At 39.9% G+C, this 12,364-nt stretch overlaps 1 protein-coding gene across 2 annotated transcripts in view; it reads left to right on the top strand.

Annotated features, from left to right (window-relative positions):
* The window catches only part of LOC143653725 (NAD(P)H pyrophosphatase NUDT13, mitochondrial), a 205,336-nt gene that overhangs the window by 79,290 nt on the left and 113,682 nt on the right, over window positions 1-12,364 (top strand). The window lies entirely within an intron of this gene.

Here is a 12,364-nt window from a genome sequence, read left to right as displayed (position 1 = left end):
GAAGGATCAGCCCTGGAGTGGAGGGAGGCAGTGAGAACTGTGGCTGCAGCCCCCATAGAGGGATTTCCAGGCCAGTGGCCCAGGTCCAGTCTTGTCTCTGTCCCTCCCCAGCTCTTTGACTTGGGACAGGTGGTTCAAGCTCTCTGTGCCTCAGTTTCCTCTTGTGCTAAGTGAGGAGAATCATAGTACCTTCTTCATGGGAGTTAAGAGGGTTAAGTGAATAATATGACACCTTGAACAGTACACAGCCTTCAGTGTGAACAAAAAGCCCACATTTATAAGTACTAAATCAAGTAAATTGCACAGATCCCCTGAGATAAAAGACAGAGTGGGCTTCAGCATGGGTAGCTTTTAAGGATGGAGGTCAGATGACTTCTGGAAGGGACAGTTCATTAGTTCCGTAAGTCAGGTTGGGAGGGGCAACACAGCCTCCGCAGCTCCAGTTGCAGTGCCCTTCCCTGTTCCCCCACCTAACAGGGCCTGTACTACATGTCAGCTTCTCTGACTCGTGGCTTAATGTATTTTATGTTGCTTATCTGTGTGTCAGGGTTTATTAAAAGCTAATAAGAGTAATGATTTTGACTTGTATTAGTTTTTACTTTTCATGACATGTGTTCTACTCTGCTAGCTGCCAGAATGCAATATACCAGAAGCAGAAAAGCTTTTAAAAAGGGGAATTTAATAAGTTGCTAGTTTACAGTTCTAAGGCTGAGATAATGTCCCAATTAAAGCAAGTCTGTAGAAATTTCCAAAGCCATCCATGGAAAGAGACTCTTGGTTCAAGGCTGATGAAGTTCAAGGTTTCTCTCTCAAGTGAGAAAGCACATGGTGAACACAGGGCTTCTCTCTCTCTCTCTCTCTCTCTCTCTCTCTCTCTCTCTCTCTCTCTGTCCCTCTCTCTCTCAGCTGGAAGGGCACATGGTGAACAGGGCATCATCTGCTAGCTTTCTCTCCTGACTTCCTGTTCATGAAGCTCCCCAGGAGGCATTTGTTGCTTCCTGTTGAAACAGAGCTCGAAGGATATTAAGAAATGATGAGAAAGAAAGAAAGGAAGGAATAAGGAGAGAAAGAAAGAAAGACACAGATGGGCTCAGGGGGTCTGAAGCTTGAGTTTACTTCAGACAGACTTCAGACAACTTTATTCTTATCCACAGCCTACTTAAAAACTGCAGGGTGACAAAAGGCATGCATGCATTTCTTGAAAGAACAGAGAGCTTATTTTTCAGTGTTCTCTTCCTTCATACTCAACATAACCATTTGGGGTAAACATTCTCTTCCTCCCAAACTGCTCTATATAACAATCTCCACAGTTTACTGCCGCCATCCTGAGGCCAGCTGCTCCCAACAAAACCTGCAGGTCTTGTACTTGGCTCCTACATTTCCCCCTTTTTATTTTATAAGCCGAGGTGACTGCGCCTGTCTTAGGTTGCCCTTAGGCTCTGAAGGAAGGGTCTTACCCATCATTGGCTGCCAGTCAAGCTCTCTGACTTTGATTCAGGAGGGAGCCAAGAGTTTTCACAAGAATCACATTGTTAGGGCAGCTTTGCTTAGTGACTGCACCTGTCGTAGGTTGCCCCTAAGCTTTGAAGGAAGGGTCTTACCCATCATTGGCTACCAGTCACGCTTTCTGACTTTGATTATTTGTTGTTTAACACAGTGGAGGAGGAAGAGGAAGAGTATAAACAGCCCCAAACCTAAGATTTTTTACCTCTTGGGTAAGTGATTGTGTAACATTACCTCCATAGGCTACATGTAAATTATTCTGAGATAATTCTAATACCCCTTTTTTGTAATTCTAAAATATCAGGACTTAAATTATTTGAAAGCCCCAAAAGATGCCTTTTTACCTTTTCCCATTCTATTTCAGATAGGTTATATGTTAAAAGGGGGTAATACAAAACTGCTCTCATTCCATTTACTCTTTAAACTTTGTAAAAAATTTAAATTATATATTTGATCTCCAATATGAACCAATGTCATTTCTATATCATTTAGTCTATTATTAATTTGCTCATCAATGAGATTGTCTATGCCACAGTTCATTGGTGTTTTTCTAATGATGCTGCATCTGTATAGTTTGATGCAATGCAGTTCCAGCAACTGCAGCCACTGTGATGCTTCCAATGATTCCAATGACAGCTGCAATAATGAGTCCAATTAGTCTCTTAGTCCTTTTTAGATATTCTTTTGCCAAATGGATCAGTATATGTGTTTCTGGAGAGGATTGCCAAGATCTTGATGTCTGCACTGGCAGCCAAATACTTCTTCTTCTCCTTGCCACTACAATCATCTCATTTTTCTGCAACATAAATGCTTGGATACAAGTGAATAGAGAAAAATTCTCACAATTAAAAGTTTGATTTCCTATATGTATATGACCTTTAACAAACATATATGGATCTTTAATACATATTTGTATATAGTGTTTATGGCTGCTATTCAAAGAGAAGCTATGGTTACTAGAATTGGCTATAAAATTTGGTCTCAGTCCTAGGAAAATTTTCTGTCAATTTCTTTGACTAATGCTATATTTATCATCCCATGAATTTGGCACAAATCATCTTCCATGAATTAAACCCTGATTTAGCTTGCCTGTCCATATAGTCTCAGTTATCTTCAAGTTAGAGATGGGAGACCCCACAGGGGCTGCATCTCTTACAATTCCATAGAAATCATTAATTATGATAAGTGCTCAATCCATATGACATAACTGCCATCCATTCCAACTTTCTTTCCCAACTAAAAGGCAAATATCATTTGTTTCCATAGAGTTATGCATACAGGTCTTATTAAAATGGGAGAGTTAAATTTGACACCATTTTTCTTCTTCTTTAAGTAGTTTTGGAAGCCTAGAATCTACTGGACCTGGGAATCCTAAACTAGTATTTAGATATTTTGGTGAAGTTGGATTGGCCCATGTTAGGGCCCACAGCAGAGGTGGGTTAGGAATATAAACCCAATAAGTATGACTATGCCCCTGTCCTTCAGCAATTAAAGTTATATGTCCTATAATATACATTACCCATTTAGTTATTTTCATCCAGGTTGACATGTCTGGGTTTTATTCTCTTCGAGGGAATCCAAATCGAGGTTCCGTCATCTGCAATGACAAGAGCAAAACCCCTACCCCCACACCTTTACCGTTCCTGGTTTCTATAAATCATCTTTAACATCTTTCCAATAGATTGGCTACAGCTGCAGTTCTGTTTGGGTTTTATCATTTTTCTTTTCCAAATTACTAAAATGTTGTTCCACAGGAGTCTGTGATGAATTATCATAAATGATTTTTTTTTAATTTAAAGTAAAAAGTGCTTTTGCTAATTGATCCTTAGGTGTACTTATTTTCATAACGTCATTTTCCTGATCATCACCTCCCCCTTTTTGTTTCAGGAGCATAGACTTTAGTGTCCAGTTTGCTCGTTCAATAATTCCTTGCCCAGAGGGATTATATGGAATTCCTGTGATAAGAGTAATATAAAAAGTAGTACAAAATTTATGAAATTACTTTCCTGTATAAGCAGGACCATTGTCCATTTAATAGATTGAGGGCATCCCACAACAGCAAAAGCATTAAGTAAATGTGATTGAACATGACAAAAACGATCTCCAGATTATGCGGTAGCCCAGATGAAATGAGAACAAGCATTTATGATAACACGTACATATTGCATTTTATCAAAATATGAAATATGAGTAACATCCATTTGCCATAATTTATTTGCTTTTTGACTTTGAGGATAACCCCCTGATGCAAATGGGAGTGCATTCAAAGGTCCACAGGTTGGACAAGTCCTGACAATGTCCTGAGCTTGCTGTTTAAAGATAGAAATTTCTTTTGCAGCCCTTTGCTATTGATATCAGTCAATTTGTGAAGTGTTGTGGGATCTTGAATTAAACTCACAAGACTATCTGCCTGCTGATTTTGTAATGACAAAGGACCCGGAAGATTGGTAGGAGTTCTTATATTTATGATAAAAAGAGGATTAATTTGACTTCTGACTAATGTTTGTAAATGTAAAAACATTCAGGAGAATTCATCTCTTTCAAACAAAGAAGCTGTCTCAATGTGAGTAACTGTTTCGCAAACATATTCAAAATCAGAAACAATATTAAGAGATTGTGGAAATCTTTGCAGTACTTGAATTACAGCTGCTAATTCAGTATGCTGGGCTGAGGTATAAGGCATTTTGTAACTTGTTTTCCACTGGGGTGATATACGCAGCCTTCCCATTAATATTATCATCAGTAAAGACAGTAATAGCTAGGGGGGAAGCCGGAACTATTTTAGGCAAAACCCATTGCGTTCATTTTTAAAAATTGTAAAAGTTTTGACATAGCAAATGATTATTCATTTGTCCTTTAAAGTCACTTAATGCTATTTGTCAAGAGGTATTGAAGATATAGATTTCACACACTATGTAATTAATAAATCAGAATCTCTTTGTAAAATATTAAACAGGTCTGTAACATATAATTAAGAATTCCTAAAGTGGCAGGTAGCGAAAATGAAAGCAGAGTGTCAACAGTGATGTGTACCCATAGTAAATGACCAGATTTTTAAATTGAATTCATTGAATTGATTGAAAAGGAATGCAGGAATGTGGATTCTTTATAATTGGCTGTGTGTTTTTGCTAATTTTAAATTTATTGCATGCAGTTTTATGAAACTTTCTTATAATAGTGGTTAAATTCCAATTTGCTTACATGACTGGGCCCAGTTGGGTCCTCTGGGAACTGGCTAGGGACCAAGAGGAGCTTCCTGGGACTTAGATATCTTTATTAAAGTACACCTCCTTCTGGGAAGATAGCCAGTCCTTCCAGCAAGAGTGCACATTTTAACTATTTCTGGCAACATCAGGTGAACGAAAAAGACTCCATAAGTATATTTTTTCCTTGCATTCAACCCTCAGATCTGATCTGCTTCCAATATAAGCCATGGTTATCTTGGGATAAATTTAGTTTATACATATGTAGTTTATATAAAGACTGGACAAAGCCTTAAGATATTTTGGCTTAAAGGAATATAGGTATTTATATGATTTGAATATGACTTAGCCAGTAATAGATTCATTTATAGTAATAGTACTTAGATTAATAGATTAAGCCACCTGGTTTAGGGCAAGAAAAGAAGCGTTTTTTGCCAGTATAATGATACCCAGGAGAAAATCAGTATTTTTTATACAGAGAACAACATGATAAAAGTCAACATAAGCTATCCTGATAAAACGCATACTCCCTGCCCCTCACACTCATCATCCAGAAAGAAAAAACTTTTTTATATCTTCATTAGAACAGACTGAGAGTCCAAGAAAACACTGTCATTCCAGACTCATTAAATCTTTCTTGATTTTGACCATAATTTCCATCCCTGCAAACCCCCAGCAGCTATTATATTAAGTTTAGGCTTTGTCCCACACTCCTCTCACCCTGCAACAGTCATTCATTTTATTTTAGGATAAAACTACTCTGTCTTCCTACTAATAAAAATACGTTCCCCACATCCTTCATGCCCAAGCCATCATTCCAAACAAATACTTTACCACACACAATTACCAGCAAAATCAAATGCTAGAATGTCAAATACTTAAAACACTTCAGTTAATGCACATTCAAAACACCAATATATAGTTTTTAATGAGAATCTTCAGTCTCAAAGTTCCTAAAATATATCTCTTCTTCAAACATGAATAGGAGCTAAACTCATGGCCAGTCTCCAAACCACTGCCTGTCGAGAATTTAAGCCTCCAGAAGAAGATGGGGCTACCATTCCCACTCTCCATCACAAGACTTTACCTGTAGCATTGGTATAAATCTCATAGAATAATCATTCAGACTAAACAAAGGTAACCTTGAGTCAGAACTACAATCCCGAACGGTATACCCCCTTGGGGACCAATCTGCCACAGGAACCATCAATGAGCACTGACCCCCATTTGGTATGGCACCTCTCTCACTGAATACTCTCTGACTCAGGTGTACATGAATCCCTATATAAAGGCAGCCCATCAAGAACAAGCCCAGAAACCAATATTTCTTTATCCTGCTCTGCGAAAGGCATGGCAAAGAAACAATTTTTTAAATCTATCATAATAAAGCAATTCTTAGAAATTACAATTGGTGTGGGCAAGCCAGGCTGCAATGCCTCCATAGGCTGAACCACAGTATCAACTTTTATAAAATCAGTCAACATTCTCCGTTTTCCTGACCTCCCTCCTGCAATAAATATTGGAGAATTCCAAGAACCATGAGACTCCTCTAAACATCCTGCTCCAAACTGTTCCCAAATCAACCGAGTCAGAGCCTCAAACCTCTCTATAGATAAGGGCCACTGCTCAACCTACAAAGGCCCACCTGTAGTATTTGTAGTGGATGTCCCTGAAGTGTCTCCTCACTTTATGCTTTAAGAGCTCCCTTATTAGATCCCTGTTTGGGCACCAATTGCCGAGTCCAGCTCAAGCAACTGTCCAAACAGGGTAAGAAGGGGTAGTGGGAGATTGAGAAGAAACACAACTTAAAGTTTAAGACAAAGCATTGCCTGACTGAACATAATAACCAAATAGAAACAGGAATATTTTCCCCATTTTTTTATGTTTGCTGCAAAGCCTTCATAACCAATTTCCATTACTTAAGATTTAAAACATTATGGCCTTAAGGCTGAAACCCAAAACAATGTTTTTGAATGAGATCAAATAAGCTTAATAATTCAGATGTTTTAACAGGCGCCCCAGTAGCTTTAACACAGACACATACTCCTCCAGCCACCTATTATGATTACCCGTTATCCTGATGATCCAAGGAAAATGCTTACTTTACCAATATGACTCAAGTCCTCTTCTGTTGGCTGGACACACGTGCCTCTAATGAGACTTTTCCTTGGTTCCTTAATATTGATTTGGAGTCTTCTTCTTCGAGCCCCACGTTGGGTGCCAAATGTTGCTTCCTGTTGAAACGGAGCTTGAAGGATATTAAGGAATGATGAGAAAGAAAGAGAGGAAGAAGGAGAGAAAGAAAGAAAGATACAGACAGGCTCAGGGAATCTGAAGCTTGAGTTTAGACAGACTTGAAGTCAGACAGACTTCAGACAACTTTATTCTTATCCACAGCCTACTTATATACTGCAGGGTGACAAAAGGCATGATGCATTTCTTGAAAGAACAGAGAGCTTATTTTTCAGTGCTCTCTTCCTTCATACTTAACATAACCATTTGGGGTAAATATTCTCTTCCTCCCAGACTGCTCTACATAACAATCTCCACAGTTTACTGCCGCCATCCTGAGGCCAGCTGGCTCCTACAGGCGTTTTCCTTGTTCATCTCCAAAGGTCACTGGTTAATGGACTCTGCTTCTTGTGGGTGTGTCTTTCTTTTCTGCTCTCTCCAAATCTCTCTCTTTCTCCAAAATGTTTTCTCTTTTATAGGATTCCAGTAAACTAATCAAGATCCACCCAGATGGGTGGACTTACATCTCCATTGAATCAAAAGACCCCACACATGGCCATTAGAGAAATGCAAATCAAAACCACAATGAGATATCATCTCACACCCACCAGAATGGCCATTATCAACAAAACAGAAAATGACAAGTGCTGGAGAGGATGCGGTTAAAGAGGCACACTTATCCACTGTTGGTGGGAATGTCAAATGGTGCCACCACTGTGGAAGGCAGTTTGGCGGTTCCTCAAAAAGCTGAATATAGAATTGCCATACGACCCAGCAGTACCATTGCTAGGTATCTACTCAAAGGAATTAAGGGCAAAAACTCAAACGGACATTTGCACACCAATGTTTATAGCAGCGTTATTTACAATTGCAAAGAGATGGAAACAGCCAAAATGTCCATCAACAGACGAGTGGCTAAACAAACTGTGGTATATACATACAATGGAATATTATGCAGCTTTAAGACAGGATAAACTTATGAAGCATGTAATAACATGGATGGACCTAGAGAACATTATGCTGAGTGAGTCTAGCCAAAAACTAAAAGACAAATACTGTATGGTCCCAATGATGTGAATCGACATTCGAGAATAAACTTGGAATATGTCATTGGTAACAGAGTCCAGCAGGAGTTAGAAACAGGGTAAGATAATGGGTCATTGGAGCTGAAGGGATACAGACGGTATAACAGGACTAGATACAAAAACTCAAAAATGGACAGTACAATAATACCTAATTGTAAAGTAATCATGTTAAAACACTGAATGAAGCTGCATCTGAGCTATAGGTTTTTGTTTTGTTTTGTTTTTTACTATTATTACTTTTATTTTTTTCTCTATATTAACATTCTATATCTTTTTCTGTTGTGTTGCTAGTTCTTCTAAACCGATGCAAATGTACTAAGAAACGATGATCATGCATCTATGTGATGATGTTAAGAATTACTGATTGCATATGTAGAATGGTATGATTTCTAAATGTTGGGTTAATTTCTTTTTTTCCGTTAATTAATAAAAAATAAATAAAAAAAAAATAAAAAATAAATAAAAAAAAAGACCCCACACACAATTGGGTCTGCCCGCAGACGCCGCCCTTGTGCAAGCCAAGGAGATGCTGCAGCGCACCCTGCGGAGAGCCAAGCGCAGCCAGGGCCTGCACAGCCATGCCCAGGGGTGGACAGAACTCCTGGCCTCCTGTAGCAGCTGCCTGGGGCTCCCCTTGGATTGGAGGCATCCTTGGAGCTCATTTATCCAATCTCGTCACCAGCGCAGCAAGCTCCCTGGTTGAACACGCCAGGGACAGGGAGCTCGCTCCCTGCGAAGGTCCTCCTTTTTACCCTGGGGAAGCTGAAGTCTAGATCCATCCCCACTCTGCCTAAGGGCCCAACCCTGGTCCTCAGGTTCTCACCCAGAGCAGCTCTGTCCAGTGGAGCCGCAGTGGCAGCAGCACATGGGCGCCAAGAAAGTCATTTTAAAATTTCCCAGTAGCTACATTTTAAAAGAAACTTCATGATTTTTCTGTAAATCCACAACTTGTCTAATTGAAAAAAGCTGAAATTAATGTACTAGAGTATGTTTTATTCACCCACTCTATCCACAATAGTACCATTTAGCCTGCAGTCAATCTTAAACTTGTTAATGAGATTTCCAATGCGAGGTCTTTGAGTTCTACCTTCTGTTTTGTATTCCCACACACCCCAGTTTGCACTGGCCTCATTCCCAGTATTCCAGGGTCTCCTGTGGGGTGTTGCTCTGTGGCCAGGCTCATGACCAGCCCTCTCTGTGCCCCTGCAATCCCAAGGCCTGGACACATGGAGTTCCTGCCACTCTGTTCCAGGTCTGCCCCAACCCCCTGCCTTGTCCTGGGTCCCAGCTCTCTGCCCAAATCCCCCACCCAGCCTCCTGCCTCCTCTGCACCTGGCCTGCACCCAGGGCCATTGACTGCTACACAACCTTCTCCTGCCCCCCTGCTTAGGAACCCCAAGGCATCCCCGCCCTCCAGGATGCCTACGCCCCCTGGGTTTGTTGACTTGACATCTGTCAAGCTTGTTGACTCTATAGACTCAACCACAGCCAAGGGCCTGCACTGTACTTCATTCATCATGTTTCCTGAACTATCTCTACCCACCACACCTGTGTGCTCCCCAGGCTGAGGCTACTTGCTTTGGATAGCCCTTCTGGACCTCTCTCTGATCTCTCTGAACTTCTCTCTGGCCCCCTCTGAATTGCTCCTTGACCCCTCCTTGCCCTTTCACCCCTCCCTGACCACTGACCTCTTCTCAAGTCCCCAGTTTCTGCATTCCGCTCTCCATGTCATCAGCCCCCACTGTTCTCCCAGCCCTCGGGTGGGCATTGCTCCTGGCATGTCACCCACTCTGCAACCATGCCTGGCACATGGGGGAAAGGAAAGGAAGGAAGGACCTGGTTCCCCCGGGAAAGAGGTGGCTGTGATGGGGATGCCTTGGGGAGGTGGAGCTTTTCTGGCCTTCCCAGGGCTGCAGGGAGCAAGGCCCAGCCAGGACCTCCAGTGTGGCTGAGGTTCTCAGGGTCTTAGGGGCAGGGTCGGGGGAGCCACAGCAGATCCTGTTGCTGGATTCGGGTTTCCAGGTTAGTGGCCATACTGCGAGAAAGAATTCAAAGGCACAGCCCAGGGTAAGCAGGCAGAAAATGTATTAGGTATGCACGCAGAGAAGCAACACCAGAGCAGAGAAGCAACAGCCAGGTCGCTGGCTTGTGGACTCTCTGTGGTGCTGCTCTTTCTGAATCTCTTTCTCTGAAATGGGTGGAGACATGTCATCACCTAATCCAGTTTAACAACCACTCTTGACTAAATCACATCATCCAGGGAGATGATCTGATTACAGTTTCAAACATACAGTATTGAATAGGGATTATTCTACCTTTATGAAATGGGATTTTGATTAAAACATGGCTTTTCTAGGGGGCATACTTCCTTTCAAACCAGCACACCTAAATACCTTGTATTTTACTGCCACTGTTTTGGTAGTTTTAAATTAAATCTTCCAACTGTTTTATTGCTGTTGTGAAGTAATGAATTGTTCTCCTTATTGGTATATCCAGCCATCCTGCTAAACTCTCACTTTTCTAACATTGTGGAGTTGTAACCCATGCCAAACTCTGAAATCTGTTCAACAACTTATTGTGGTGCTGTGCTCTGAAATTTATTGCTTTTTTGTATATATGTTATTTTTCACAAAAAAAAAAATAAGGAAGAAAAGTCCATTGTGATGATAAAAAAAATGTTTAAGCCTTCTAGCCTCCTATATTCTGGAGCAGCTAGAAGGAAAAATCTGAGAAGGTCATATAGTAGCCCATAACAAACTCTGGGATCTGTCCTGTAATTACTTGTTGAAGAGTGCTTTGAAAACTATTGCTTTCTTGTTATGTACTTATCACATTGTTTCAAAGAGTTCTTTCTGTTGTGATATTCAGATCTTCTCAAGTGTTAGTAGCATTTTGTCTACTTGATCAGATACGTTGAAATTTCTCACAGTAATGGTGGATGTGTCCATTTCTCCTTATACTTCTATCATTCGTTGTGTTTTATTAGGAGCATGCAAATTTAGAATGTTTATAGCTTTCTGCAAAATGAAACTCTTATCCTTACCAACTGATCTTCTTTAACCCTAATATTTGTGTGTGTGTGTTGAAATCTTTTGTCTTTTTTTTTAAATTTTTTTATTAATCAAAAAAAAGAAAAGAAATTAACACAACATTTAGAAATCATTCCATTCTACACATGCACTCAGTAATTCTTAGTATCATCACATAGATGTATGATCATCATTTCTTAGTACATTTGCATCGATTTAGGAAAAGAACTAGCAAAACAGCAGAAAAAGATATAGAATGTTAATATAGAGAAGAGAATTAAAATAATAATACTAATAAAAATATATATATATATAAAAAGGAAAAAGAAAAAAACAAAAACAAAAGATACAAACACACAAACAAACAAACAAAAAACCATATTTCAGATGCAGCTTCATTCAGTGTTCCAACATAGTTACATTACACTTAGGTATCATTGTGCTGTCCATTTTTGAGTTTTTGTATCTAGTCCTGTTGCACAGTCTGTATCCCTTCAGCTCCAATTACCCATTATCTTACCCTGTTTCTAACTCCTGCTGGTCTCTGTTACCAATGATATATTCCAAGCTGATTCTCGAATGTCGGTTCACATCAGTGGGACCATACAGTATTTGTCCTTTAGTTTTGGGCTCGACTCACTCAGCATAATGTTCTCTAGGTCCATCCGTGTTATTACATGCTTCATAAGTTTAGTCTGTCTTAAAGCTGCATAATATTCCATCGTAGGTATACGCCACAGTTTGTTTAGCCACTCGTCTGTTGATGGACATTTTGGCTGTTTCCATCTCTTTGCAATTGTAGATAATGCTGCTATAAACACTGGTGTGCAAATGTCCGTTTGTGTCTTTGCCCTTAAGTCCTTTGAGTAGATACCTCGCAGTGGTATTGCTGGGTCGTAATCCATTCTGCCATTCTATGTCTTTTGATTGGGAAATTCAGTCCATTAACTTTTAGTGTTATTACTGTTTGGATAATATTTTCCTCTACCATTTTGGCTTTTGTATTATATATATCATATCTGATTTTTCTTCTTTCTACACTTTACTCCATACCTCTCTCTTCTGTCTTTTCGTATCTGACTCTAGTGCTCCCTTTAGTATTTCTTGCAGAGCTGGTCTCTTGGTCACAAATTCTCTCAGTGACTTTTTGTCTAGAAATGTTTTAATTTCTCCTTCATTTTTGAAGGATAATTTTGCTGGATATAGGAGTCTTGGTTGGCAGTTTTTCTCTTTTAGTAATTTAAATATATCATCCCAGTGTCTTCTAGCTTCCATGGTTTCTGCTGAGAAATCTACACATAGTCTTATTGGG

The sequence above is a fragment of the Tamandua tetradactyla genome, chromosome 13 (assembly GCF_023851605.1).
Source record: "Tamandua tetradactyla isolate mTamTet1 chromosome 13, mTamTet1.pri, whole genome shotgun sequence".
Lineage (NCBI taxonomy): Eukaryota > Metazoa > Chordata > Mammalia > Pilosa > Myrmecophagidae > Tamandua > Tamandua tetradactyla.
This window is presented reverse-complemented; position numbering and strand designations above follow the sequence as displayed.